The following is a 13,140-nucleotide window of genomic DNA, read 5'->3' as shown; positions in this document are numbered from 1 at the left end:
ACAGCTCAGAGCCTGGAGCCTCCTTCAGATTCCATGTCTCCCTCTCTCTGCCCCTCCCTCCTCAAACTCTGTCCCTCTCTCAAAAATAAACAAACATTAAAAAAATTTTTAATAAAGGAATAATGAAAATTGTATGCCTTTACTTTTGTTAATCTGCTTTTTGTTATTCTTTTTTTTCATGTTTAGTTTTGAGAGAAACAGAGAGAGAGAGATGGAAAGTTAGAGAGAGGGGACAGAGGATCTGAAGAGAGCTCTGAGATGACAGTGGAGAGCCCACCAGATGCAGGGCTCAAACTCAAGGACCTTGAGTTCATGACCAGAGAGGAAGCTGGATGCTCAACCCACTGAGCCACCCAGGCGTAGGTGCCTTTTGTTATCCTAATTCGCAGGCCCCCACAAACTGCATCCAAGAGTGCAGAGGAAAATTTTTTTCCTTTCCAACTGCCCTCTTGCATAATTCTTCATACCCATACCAAAAGTATAGATGTGTTAGTTCACTGGTCAGCTGTGTGCATAGCTTATGATGTGAACCAGAACAAAGTCAACTGTTTGGTACTGGAAGTTGCCTGAACGTGGCTCTTTATGGCCCCAAAGCCCTTGAAAACCCTAGTAGAAATACAGCAATGCATAAGTTAAGAAATTATAATTATGCTGAATTCAAATTCTCCAACATTTTAGGTGTTAGAGATTTAGATATTTCTGTTAAATTCCTTATGGTGAGACTCACAGATCAATTAGAAAAATTAAAAATTACATGGGCATCTGGATGTGAAAACATATTTGAATCAGAGCACATAGAACCAAGATTTCATTCTTAATTCTGACTCTTCCTAACTATGTGATTTTGGGCAATTTACTAAAAGTCTCTGAATTTATTTCCTTATGCAAAAAAAAAAAAAAAGAAAGAATACAAATTTGTATCTGCTTTTCCTATGTTACAGAATTACAGTAAGGGTCAAATTACAAATTATTAGTACATTAGTAATATTAGTAGTCAAGTACTTAAAGAGGACTTTGTTTTTCAATATAGAGAGGAAAGGCAGTCTAGGCCTTGTTGAATTTCACTTAGTAATTAAAATAATAACAATAATAAGGCAAGTAGGTCCTAATAACGCATGGTCAGACGTTTAAAACAGGCGGAGAACTCAAATGAGAGACAGACCCTACTTGAGTCCCTGTACCTTAGTTAACCACCTTGCCACGCACCATCCTTTCTAATTTTAGATGAAAATCTCCTGAGCAATTTCTAAAGCGTTCAGGGGCTTTCCAGGGCAGGCTTATCAGATAAAAGTCAGCCCAGACAGAATAACAAAGAGATTGCTTTTCTAACATCTAGTACTTCATTAACCACTACTTAGGGGAAGAGCTAAAACAATAGAAACCTGCTGAGAAATTTGCTAAAATCTTCAGGGCTTTTCTGAAAAAGCTAACCAACTTTGGTGGAGGATTTCATTTCCCTATTATCTGGTACAATTTTTTTTCCAGTTTAATATCACATATCTTTATAAAACTCCTGGAGAAATCTTTTAAGATTGTTATAAATCTATGCATTTGGCCAGACTGCTGCGGAGTGGCGAGTGTCTTCTGAAATAACTGGTCGGATGCAGTTCACCAAAAAAGGCTTGTCTGATGAATCAAAGATAGTAATCTGAGAACTAGGAATGACCGCACTGGGAAGGTCCCCTTTCCCTGTGCTGCTGTGAAAATACAGAACCCCCCCTGTCACTGCCAGCTACAATTATTAGTATTACCCAGTGACTGTTTCAGTGTTGGAGCAAAGAACCAAAAGGAAAGAGATCAGAACCACAGATGCAATGGAAAAGTTTGTATTTTCTTCCATGCTCTTTGTTATAGTTCACTCTATGTTTACAACTCGTAAGGAATGATTAATATGTCTGCAAGCCATTGACTGACTGAGAATTATATACAGAACCAGAATTACATAGTTTGTAATTTTACCCATTATTTTTTGCAGCTTTGGAAACAGGAAACTTTGGAAAACTTCCTACTAAGGACAATGAAGTTTGACGTTCAGGCACAAAAAAGAGCTAAAGAATTATTCAATAACTGCCCAGGTGAAAGATCAGTCTGAGAAAATCTGGATATGTTTTTTGGAGCTCTGATTTTCATTAACGGATGTATTTTTAGGGGCTCCTGGGTGGCTCAGTTGGTTGAGTGTCTGACTTGGGCTCAGGTCATGATCTCACAGTTCCTGGGTTCAAACCCGGTGTCGGGCTCTGTGCTGACACCTCGGAGCCTGGAGCCTGCTTCAGATTCTGTGTCTCCCTTTCTCTCTGCCCCTCCCTTGCTGGTGCTCTGTCTCTCTCTCTCTCAAAAATAAATAAACATTAAAAAAAAGATGTATTTTTAAATTTTTTGTATTAATTTTTGTTTTTATTTACCTTTTATACATAGCCACTAACTGAAATTTTTTGCATCAATCTGGCCATTTACGCTTTTTTTTTTTTTTTTGGCGATTTATGCTTTTAATCAAGGCTGATCACTACCTAACTGATCAAGTGAACAGAATAACTCCTTGATCCCCTTCCCCATAGATGTGCTTCTTTTTGTTGATTTCATCCAGGTAGGATTTTTAAAATATCAACAAATGAGCCACTTCAGCTCTGTTTTGAGATACAATTCTGTTTAAATGTGCAATTATATCAGGAAGTTTAAAGAGCAGGTTAAAATAGGATACATAAAATGAAAAATTAATATGAGTGTGAACTTGAATGTGTATGGAAGAAATGCACCAAAATAGTAAAAATATTGAAAATGATCTTCTCTAGTGGGGCAATTATGGGTTATTTATAGTTCTTGGTAGCTTCCAAATGTCTTGCAATAAACATATATTACTTTTATCCTCAGAAAAAGAAGTCAATTTTACAAGGAGAGCCTATAAATAAGCTTCTTAAGGGCAACAACCACTTCTATTCATCTTTGAATTCTTCACGCTGCAGTTTAATTGGAGAAGTGTTTTATTATTGTAAAAGCCACTTGATTACAACACAGCATTTGCCGCAAACAAACAGGCAATTAAAAAAATATATTGCAAAACGAGGTGATTGCTTATCAACATCTAAACTTCCCCCTCTGCATTTTCCCTTCCATTATTCTCTTAGTTCCTTGCAAACACCTTTAAAAGTTCTTCTTTTACTAACATGATAGATTTACAACCACAGGATCTCAGGATTAGAAGGGACCTTCAAGATCGGATATTCCAACATCGTCTGGAATGATCCAGCCAAAACCCGAAATCCTCCAACAGTGGGGAATTCATTACCTTTCAAAGCCGTTCATCCTTGCAACTTTAGCAAAGGTAACAGCAAAATTGTTTGGTCTATTTATATTTCTTAAACAATTTTTTTTCCCCCTGACAGAGAATAAAGATGCTTGGAGTGGGTTTAGTTTCATTTTCACGAACAACCACTCTACTGTACCGAACCAGCTCAGGGATGGAAATACCCACACGGAGCACAGCAATTTCCAAGGAAGCATTTACAGCGATGTAACCATGCCTATTTCAAATGCCTTACCCTACTGCTTACTTGGTTTTTCAACCGACGTCCAAGAGGACGCAATCCTCCATTTGAAAGTCACAAAATCGCTTGCATTTTTTAATGTTAAGCAAAGAAGAAATAATTCACCTACAAGTATAAAACGTAGCAGTTGTTGGCCACTCAAGAGTTTGTTATTTTTTGAGACACGAGCGTGGGGGAGCCTGGAGAGAGCCCTGCCCAGTGAGTGGTCTTCTAAGCAGGGCTAATCCAGACTCTGTTTTTACTTCTCTGTGGGCCTCAGAACCTTTCACTGAGTTTCTTAGTTCAGCTGTTCTAATGGGTTGAGAGTCACCAGTCTGCTGTCTGACACGATTTTTAGAGCGTGATGAACAAGAAAAGAGGTTTCGGCTCACAATAAACGTCGGAAGCTTCCCCGCCTCCTCTGTAGATACCTAATTTAACACACTGAAGGACTCTTAATTACCACTATTTGGGTACAATGGTAAGTTGCTACTGGAAGTCACTTGCAGTAGAGTTTATTTTCAAAATGAAGCAGCAAGAGAGGTTTTTCTTCCTTGGATAGAAAAGAGGTGTTTTAATTAGGACCCAGTCTCCACCTTATTCTTAGTTTTGTTTTTTTTGTGTGTTTTTTTGGTTTTGTTTTTTTGTTTTTGTTTTTGGTTAGGCTACCATCATGTTATCAGAAACACTCAGACACTTCTTGTTAATATTGTTGGCTAAAAAACACAATGCATCTTAACCCCCTGTCTCCCCTCTCCCCACCGGACACTCAAACCTTACGGGATGAAAATTTGTTTAATGAGACGACTGCCTAGCCCAGGACAGGCAGTTCTAAGAAACCTGGGTTGACAGTATGAAACATCCTGAGGGGGACATCAATAAGCCAAAACACAGGGGCGAATACACAAGCTGGACCACAAGGATGGAGAACAAGACCTGTTTAAAACACTTCTTGGGGCCATGCGCTTTGTTTTTGCTTCTGAAGTCCTCATATTTCAGAATTTATTTTCTTTAAAAAGAAAGGATTGGCTCTGAAAGTTTTAAGGATGTTTATCTATAGCGTGATATCAACGAGTTCTCTGGCATGTTTCATAGGCTAAGCTAGGTGCTGCAATTCAGTTCCAGAAGGTCCTGGCAGACACTGTGTAGGGGTGCTTTCTACAAATAAAAATAAATTAAAAACAAATTAAAACAAAAAAGAGGAAAAGAAAAATTCCAGGAGTATTGGTGGTTAGAAAGAAAACTGAAAAGAAGGCGGCAAAACCAAATGTCAGGCAGGTCAACTGGAAATAAATCTAGCAAGGACTCAGCTTCCTACTGCAATGCTGTGGCCGAGTAATTAATGTTCCTACGACTTAATTCCACTAGGATTTGTTGGACATCTCGAGTATATGCTCATCACTGGGCTAGGCCCTGATGAATCATAGAGATAATCTGATCCCCATGACTGTTTGAGGGAGAAAATTGCTTTTTTTACATCGTGACTCAGGTTTTTATGTCTCAGCTGGATACATGTCTCTGATGAGTGAAATAATTATAGGGAGCACATACAAAAATGTAGATTTATGCATAATAAACCCTATTATATACTGATACTTCTTGGTTATATAGCACAATTGACTTGACACTTTCCAGAATTTAGTCTAATTTTCTACCTTTCAGAGAACAAGCTGTGGTAAAATATATATATATTTTTTATGTTTATTTTTGAAAGAGAGAGAGAGAGAGACAGCAGGGGAGGGGCAAAGAGAGAGTGAGACAGAGGATCCCAAGCAGGCTCTTGCTGTCAGCGCAGAGATGGATGCGGGGCTCAAACTCAGAAACCGCAAGATCATGACCTGAGCTGAAGTCAGAGGCTCAACTGACTGAGCCACCCCAGGTGCCCCCGTGGCAAAAGTTTTCTAGCACCGAGGGAGAGTGATAGGTCACCCTACTCCCACTGAATCAAAAACAAAAGCACTCCCTGTGTGTATCCCTTTGGCCTCATAAACCCTAGAGGATGTGGCTTAAGTTCAGGAAGGTGATCTCTGTAGACCCAAGTATGTTATGGCTGATCTTCCATTGTGCACGTGGGCACTCCACACTATTTGCCTTGAATATGATATATAATTCCCAGAGACATTCCTGGAGTCAGTGGAGAGAGACAGACTTTTCCTCTAGCAGCTGTGCATGAGCCTGGGGATGGGCCTGGGGATCCATTCTAAGCCAGGCTACCTGGGGAGAAAATCTTTAGAACGTGGTTATATATCTAATAATATGAAGTTGACTGAACTAAAGGGAAAAGGAGTTTCTATTTTGTTTGTGCAAGAGAACATTCCGGCCCTATCCTCCTGGCCTCAAAAATAAGTTCATCTGCTTCTTCTGTAGTCTTCTATTATAATAATGAAGGAATAAAGTATCTTATTCTACATGATAGGACTGATTAGGAAGTTTATTTTATTTTATTTTTAAGTTTATTTATTTTGAGAGAGAGAGAGTATGTGAGCAGGAAAGAGAAAGAGGGAGAGAGAGAGACAGAGAGAGAGAATCCCAAGAATGGGGCTTGATCCCACAACCATGAGATCATGACCTGAGCCCAAAGCAAGAGTCCAATGCCCAACCGACTGAGGCACCCAGGCACCCCAGGAAATTTATTTAAATACTAATTTTTAACAAACATGCCAGGATAATAGATTCAAATACTTATCTCCTTAAATATGTCACAGGCACTACGTGCTTTCATAAAATAAGACCAATTTTCTTGTGAATTGGTTCTTTACGATTAGTTCCAAAGGTGGTATTTGAGAGAAACTAAAAGAAGCTTCAAAGTAACCAAAATAATTGTGTTGACATCAAATAATTGATCATCTGTATGGGTCTGACATTATGGTAGGCCTGTTAGGGATCTTTTCCACCTTATCTTCCCAAGATTTCTGTAGGGTAAATATGGCTACTCCTATTATACAGATTACTTAGGAACTATACTATGGTTAGGCAGTGACTCCCCAAGAATAAGGAAGAAAACCAAATTAGTCCCCCTAAAACATTTGTAAACATTGATGCTTGATTTGCAGTGTAATTCTTCTGATACCAGCAACACAGTATACCAAGAAGTACCGAGGATACAAAATCGAAGACTGGAAACTTTAGTGCGAAGTCACAACAGTAGGGCTGAGTGGTCCCACAACAAGATGGACACACAACAAGATGGACAAGCCCCCTTCCCTGAGGACACAATGGGTGTCCTTGCGCTCTGACATTCCCACCTTTCTCCATGTGACCATGAGTGACAGGAACCACACTCCTGCTCTGTATTTAGTACCAATGATACCAATGGAAGGCTTTGACCCTAACAGGTACTGAAATAACACCGATCCACTATTATCTACTTCAAGAATCACAAAGACTGACTCAAGAATAGTCCTTCAAGTCATAACGCCCTAGTACCTATTCATTCCCATGAGACACAATTCTAAAACTTGAGAGCACATCAGAATCACCCAGAGGACCTATTAAAACAAAGGCAGGCCCACGCCCCCAAGCTTCTGATTCAGTAGGTCTGCGGTCAGGCCTAAGAACTGGCATTTTTAACAAGTTCCCATGTGATGTTCATTCTGCTGATCCAGGAACTACATTTTGAGTTCCCAATAGGCATATACGATTTAACTGTATTTAGAACATCCGAAGTCAGAAATTAACAAAGAATGATGAAGGGAAGCAGAGAAGTCTTTCAATCAGGCTCCAAATACAATTTTTTTGGAAGAGTCTTGAAACATTAATCTCTTAAATATTAAAGTGGTAGTGATGACAACGTGTTGGATGAGCCAAAGTTTGGCTGTATTTTCCACGGGTAATATCTGCCAACTATTGTTCACTGAAAGCCTTTTACAGACATGTAGAGAACTAATACGAGTTATTAATTTAAATGTTTACCTTCTACTACTTAATATCTTTGACTGTCTTCAGCCCTGGGATCATGCAGTCTTGGTCCTTCACCAGGAACGAGCCTGGAAGGCTCCTTAGAAGAAGTGTGCCTGTCATGCCAGCCCTGGGCCAGGTGCTGGCCATTACCTTCAACTTTTTGAAGTGTCATTCTCACCCAGGTGCTACAGATTTCTGTGGCATCTGAGGCTCCTCCCATCCACCCATCGTCTTTCCACTTCTGCCTCCTTATTCCACAGATCATATGGTTAAGAGAACATTACTGAACAATTCATGGTCCTTCAAACAATTTCCTGGGGGTGCTTCCCAAATGGTCAGAAGTATAATGATCTCTCTCTTCAATGGTCTCATTTGCTCCTACATTTCACTTCACATGTTATGAATACAACTTCAAGAAGAAGATTACTTTAACATCCCCAGTCTTCCATGAATTCCTCCGATTTTCTTTGGCAATGCACTTGCTCAAATAGAACTTCTAGGCAAAAGACACTGCTGCATATTTTATCATGAAATCGAATTCTTCATTATTTAGTAATGTTCACATGGGGTGTTGAAATAAATGAAAACCAAATTAATCACACTGTATGTTCTTACACAGGACTTTTAAAAACAGGGTGAAATCCATCTCCCAAGAATCACGGAGTTTCACCATACTGAAAAATGAGACGAGAGCTTGAATTAAAAAAAAAATATCTCCCCCTCTATTGCAGATGATAATGAAAAGTAAGACGAAAGCAATGAAATCAGAGTGAGTGGTGGATTGAAACTGTTCATCATTAAATATTTGGGTGAAATAATAGAAGGCTCCCTCAGTCCTACTACAAACAGGGTCTGGGATTAAAACAAAAAAGTCAGGACACAATGGAAAAGGAAAGTGCGCAAGTTAATTAGCCAGCAGGATACTTTTCATTTGGGGGTAGACTGTGGTGCTGTAAGAAACCATGGGTCTCCAGAAAGATCCCTTCTAATGGAGCCCAACAATTAGAATCACGAGCTGCCTTTGTACCCGGCTACACAACCTCATGCCTTTAAAATAGATCTGTCACTAATGACTGAAGGCTGCATGCAATTTACCTCACTTCACAACCATCTGCTGAGTATTCTTAGTTCTGACTCTGGTTGAAAGGGACCTGTAACGAGGTTTCTGGGTAGACCCCCTCTCTTTAAAAGTCCGTTAGACTCTAATGTTTAGAGAAATGCTTCTGAGCCACAGAAACCAGATTGTGTTCCCCAGCAGATGCTGCGTGCTTTTCAGGGTCCGGTGGCACCAAATGCTCCACAAGGGGTCTCTACTCCAGGGGATGGGAAGATGGACAAGCAGTCTTGAGGAGCTGCAAGGATAAAATGGTGCACATTTCATTTGTCCTGGGATTTCTAAAATCTCATCTGGCTCTCATCTCTGGAATGGCAGCACACAAAGACATTTATCACCCCTTCTGGAGTCAAATACTTACTCTACTCAGGAAGGAAACGTAGGGGATTGGAAGGGACCTGAAGAGATCATCAAACCCTGCCTTATAGCAAGAAGAAAGGAAACGAAACAAAACGAAACGAAACAAAACGAAACAAAACGTAGTCTCCAAAAGTTTATCTTTTCAGATCAATTTCTCTCTCAGAAAACCTGAGAAGTCAAATGACTAAAAGTTAACATTCTGTGCCCCTCTGGCGTGTCTTTACACACCCTGCCAAAGTAGAAATGGAGTTATAGGCAGATTTAAATCCGGTCCTTAAGTCTAATCTCGTTTACGCGCTCAGGGGCACATTTGAGGCAATATCATAACTGATTTTCAAACTGATTTTGGTTTTACTCTTTTTTTCAAGTGTGAGAAAAAATATAATCCAATAGTTGGCAGGGGACATCACAGACTCTTACATGTTATTATTGGCAAGAATGGAAACTCAGAAATTTAAAAGATGAGATTTTTTTTTTCTTTGCCAATTATGTTCATTTGACAAAAATGTGTTCTATATGTTTTTAATAAAAAAATGACTTTTTCATTTACTCCAGATTTTTCAGTCACTTTATTAATGTGTATCAAGCACCTGCTATCCACTAAATCTAGACAAAGGAAAGATGGTCTAGACTTAGCATTAAATTTTGGCAATTTGGTAGCTGCTTGAGCAAATTAGGGTGCCTTAAATAAAACTGCTTTTATATTCTTTTGAGACTAAAAGGTAAAAGCGGCAAAGAACAAAAATAATTTCCTAAAAATAGAGTATAATATTTCCCATCATAAGTTAGCACGCCAGAAAAAGGCAAAAGGCAATCCCTAAGTCTCTAGCAGGACTTCATTCATTAATGTTATCCCCTTTCATTGGTGATCTGTTCTTGAAACTTCTGTCAATTCTGACTCCCTTCTCTCACATTTTCTCCATATAATCCTCTTCCTAAATCGTGCTAATTCACATTTTGTCATTGTCTATTTCTTCTGCCTACTGACAGCCATGTACAGAGAGGTCCGATACCTTGTATCTGAGCACTTGAGCAGCCTAACTTTGTTTCTACACTTCTCTCTCATTTTCACTGTGTTTTGCACAGAAGCCAGATGGTTTCCTTGGTGCTCTAGACTGTTTTTGTTCTGTTTACCACCTGACTCAAATACTCAGAGGGCTTCTCCTGAAGCTCTATGGTTCTGCCCACGCTTTCTTACGGGCAGAGGACATTTGGGGCAGTCATAAAAAACTGAAAGGGATGAAGTTATTTCTGGAGGCCCCTCCCCACCTTTTCTCCCCTTCACAGCAGCAAGAGGAAATTGACATGACAGCTATGCCATCCACCTGAGAGACCAGACATTCAGTCCTCCATGCCTGTGCTTAAGTCAGAAATACAAAGAAGACTAGCCAGAGTCCCCGACCCTGCCTTCAAGGAGCTTCACAAGAGATCACTGTAAGTTTGCAGATGGAGAGAAGCACATTCTAGAAAAGGCTTATAAGGAGCAGGATGGGGGCCTCAGACATAAGCAACTGTGGGGCATACTGAGCACGGGAAGTAGAAATAGTCACTTGGCTCTGAATCCAGGGTAAGGGACAAGAGGAGAATGCGAACATGACATTCCTGGTGAGAGAAGAGGTTGGAAATGGAGGCAGAGGTCAGATTACTTGAAATCCTTGCTAGCACGATAATTCTTTTGGTTTACTATGTGACTGTCTTTTTGGAGGCAAGAGGCGTGGAGAATCTGTGGGAGTCTTCCTAAAATATGTTCTAATCTCAGGGAGTAAACTGTTATCCCTCTGTGAATAAAGGGCACCTCCAGCCAGGCTGCAAATGAGGAAAAGCAAGATTTAGCCAGAAATGTATGGAAGATAATGGGACAGTGAATTATAAAAACTGGAATCTCTGAGGAAAAAAATGCTCTCTCATCTCCCTAGTCAACACACACACACACACACACACACACACACACACATTCATACACAGTTACAGGCTCCCTTGGAGCTACCTCACTGTCATCCAGACATGAACTGAGTGTACCACATGGAAGGCAGGGGGCTGCAGGATGATGCCACTGAGACAGCCTAAGTCTTCGCATTGTGCACCCTTCTCTCCCCTTAGATCAAGCACTTTCCCCAAATTAGTCATTTTGCCCCTTTGCCTTGCTGTAAATGGCAAGGGTCGCGTGCTAACACTGACCTGGCTTAGAGAACTCCTGATTGAGAAGAGGAATGTTTTTGGAGCTTTAGTTCAGCCCATCTGTCTGCAGCTGTTCCTGGCCCCCCGCTTCCATCCTCCTGTCTCAACACTCTAAAGAAGCTTGGGACCTTGATCTCACTTTTCCTGTTCCTTCTGCCTGCTCATGCATTTCCTCTTGTCAGGACTCTGCCCCTGCTCCTTACTAGTGGATGAGGAAGGGACTGGCTTGTGGGACAGAATGACCCACAGCACCGGAGCTGTCCCTTCCTAATCACAGCAGAACAATAGAGGAAGGTCCAGACAGGCTGGTTCTGGCAAGCAGGGCCCTCGGGGCACAGGGCCCTCAGCCTCGACCTGTTTAGGAGGATATGGGAGCTTTTGATTTTTGGCATGTGTCATCCATGTGCAAAGACTAAACAGGGGACACTCCAACACAGATGCTATTTACAGATACTGGAAACAAATAAAGAAAACAAACCCAGGATTTGGGTTGGCTCTCTGAAGGCAATGCCAGTCACAACCATTTTCCAGATCTGTATTTGTACATGTAAGTATGTATCTACACATGATTTGTCATCTACACACATATACATACATATAGTATAACTATTAGGTGCCTAGTGTGAGGCATGTGAGGATAAGGTGTAGTCACTGCTTTCAAGGAGCTCATCCTATGCGTGTGGAGACCAAGTGCAATGCGGAGGCTTGCTCCTGCCGGCCGGCACCCACTCACGCCTGCTCAGGAGAGCGGACGATATGCCAGCTTCTCTTCCCAACTCCCTGTTCAGTGACGTCACGTTGATAGTTTCGGCTGACCACGAGAAGAGTATTTATATACATCAGGATTCTTCCTCCGGAGACCTGGTTATTATTTGACTATGCATATCATTAATGTGATAAATCAATTTTGTTGTGAATTTTATTTGATCACAGGTGCTTAATTCTGTTCACAGTCATACCCAGTCATCTGTTACTCACACAGCACCGTTTTTTGTCTTCAAAGGAAGAGAGACGTGGAAAACTCTCGTAGAGAATAAAAAAGAAACTCCCTGTCTTAGTATTCAGGGGTCTTGATGGCCTGATCCCAGCTCTCACACTCACTAGAACATTCAGGCTCAGTTAGAGGTCTTCTTGATCCTCCCCTCCTTGCCCCAGGCAGGCCAGGCATTTCTCCTTCCTTGTGTTCCCACCGACACTGACACCTCTCACTGATGAGTGAGATGTGCCTCCCTATCCTCGTCCAACTCAGTCTTCAGGACAACTGGAAGACAACATCAAGACAATTTCCTGATGCAGCAGAAAGTCCACCAGACCCTGTTCTAAGCCCTTTGTATCAATTTACTTAATCCTTATAGCAACTATTCCCGACTACTCTCAGCTCCATAGTAAAGATGACAAATGAAAGCAGAGAAAGTCATGCAGCTGTTAGTGGTAAAGCTGAGATGGGTATCGGTGCCGCCTGACTCCAGGCTCCGTAAACCGGACCACTTTGCAAACGGCCTCTCAGACGGACGGGGCCTCGGGTGTGCCATCTTGGAGACCACAATCGTGCCTCCTTTTTATAACTCCCCCACATTGCCTTGCGTTCGTAGTAATCGCTTCTGCCATCTTGCCCCATCGCCTCAAAGGCTGGGATTTGGGGGTCTGTTTCCCCCAGATGTATCCTCCTTGCGTTGCGGGGCCTAATGGGATTTTGTTCACTGATTCGGGTAATGACCTTCTTAAATCTTCCTCATCCTTTTTTCACCTCCTCTCTAAACTCACCAGAATTTTGGACATATATTGGACAGATCTCATGCATCCTTGATGGACCTTACAGAGATATCAAAAGTTGTATTTTTCTTTTACCAAAAACCATATAATAATTAGAAAAAAAATAAGTGAAGGGCTATAAAAGGCAACAATCCTCTGACCTCCGAGTGTGCCGCCCCTCGTTTGCACCACATCCCTGACTCTCCTCCCCTTTAAAGTGTGACGAATAAATTGGGTTCAGTTTGTTCAATTTCAATGACTCCATTGCTTCCACAAGTTACAGAGACTGGGAACCTGCCTGAGATTCCCTGGCAC

The 13,140-nt window shown here is 41.1% G+C and overlaps 1 protein-coding gene across 2 annotated transcripts in view; it reads right to left on the bottom strand.

The window, feature by feature from the left end:
• NRG1 (neuregulin 1) overlaps nucleotides 1-13,140 on the bottom strand; it is a 1,114,285-nt gene that overhangs the window by 267,181 nt on the left and 833,964 nt on the right. The gene's annotated exons all lie outside the window — the stretch shown is intronic.

The sequence above is a fragment of the Prionailurus viverrinus genome, chromosome B1 (assembly GCF_022837055.1).
Source record: "Prionailurus viverrinus isolate Anna chromosome B1, UM_Priviv_1.0, whole genome shotgun sequence".
NCBI lineage: Eukaryota > Metazoa > Chordata > Mammalia > Carnivora > Felidae > Prionailurus > Prionailurus viverrinus.
Note: the sequence above shows the minus strand (reverse complement) of the source record. Positions and strands in the feature narration are given on the sequence as shown.